This window comes from Arachis ipaensis, chromosome B9 (genome assembly GCF_059453495.1).
Source record: "Arachis ipaensis isolate K30076 ecotype BB chromosome B9, ASM5945349v1, whole genome shotgun sequence".
In the NCBI taxonomy this organism is placed as follows: Eukaryota; Viridiplantae; Streptophyta; class Magnoliopsida; order Fabales; family Fabaceae; genus Arachis; species Arachis ipaensis.
Window position 1 is genome coordinate 101576898 of NC_142444.1, and position 1038 is coordinate 101577935.

The 1038-nt window shown below is 43.6% G+C and overlaps 1 non-coding gene across 1 annotated transcript; it reads left to right on the top strand.

The window, feature by feature from the left end:
- The first annotated feature begins 606 nt into the window (after nt 1-606).
- On the top strand, nt 607-710 carry LOC148545665 (small nucleolar RNA R71). The gene has a single exon (XR_015900631.1). It is a non-coding gene; the product is annotated as a small nucleolar RNA R71 (small nucleolar RNA).
- Nucleotides 711-1038: the final 328 nt, after the last annotated feature.

The window sequence follows — 1038 nt, forward strand, 5'->3', positions numbered from 1 at the left end:
TCTATCCTGTTTAATTGATCTTGAAATTGTTGGTTCGGATTAGGTTGGGTAGGTTGATTATTTTGGCCATGATATGATGGTTGGGAGTAAGTGTTTTGTGTGGCTTGGTATGATCTTTAGTTGGAGTTTTGGTATGTGGACTTGTTATGTTGGTTTTGCTGGTTTCCCCACCCAAAGTTTGGGTGGTTTTTCCAGCCTGGGTTGTAAGTGTTGGAATGTGGATCATATGGTTGCCTTTGTTGATTTCCTACATAATTGGCCTCTTCCCAATCACCTCCTTCAGTGCTTTCTTCCTCTTGATCTTGTGTGTGTATTGCAGCCACTTGCTTTGTTTCTAATTTCCTGGTGAGCTCTGCTAGTTGCTTGGCAAACACCTTGTTTTGGGCTAGGATTGTATCAACATGGTTCAGCTCCATGACTCCCTTAGTGTTGTGTCTCTCTGATGCATAGTAGTACTCATTCTCAGCCACTGTCTCAATCACTTCAATGGCTTCTTCCACAGTCTTTTTCCTGTTCAATGAACCTCCTGATGAATGGTCTACGGCCTTCCTTGATTCATAAGAGAGTCCATCATAGAAAATATGCAATTGCACCCAGTCATGGAACATGTCTGGTGGGCATTTCCTTGTCAAATCCTTGAATCTCTCCCATGCCTCGTAGAGAGTTTCACCATCTTGTTGTCTAAAAGTCTGAACCTCAGATCGAAGCCTATTGACCTTTTGTGGGGGGTAGAAACGTGCCAGAAACTTGCTTTCCACCTCGTCCCATGTTGTTAGGCTCCCCCTTGGGAATGATTCCAGCCACTTAGCTGCCTTGTCCCTAAGTGAAAATGGGAACAAAAGCAGTTTATAGGCATCTTCCTGGACTCCATTGGACTTCACAGTGTCGCAAATTCTCAGGAATTTTGTGAGATGTTGGTTTGGGTCTTCATTAGCACTCCCACCAAATGAACAATGATTCTCCACAAGTGATATTAGCTGTGGTTTGAGCTCAAAATTGTTGGCCTGAATGGGTGGTTTCTGAATGCTGCTACCACAA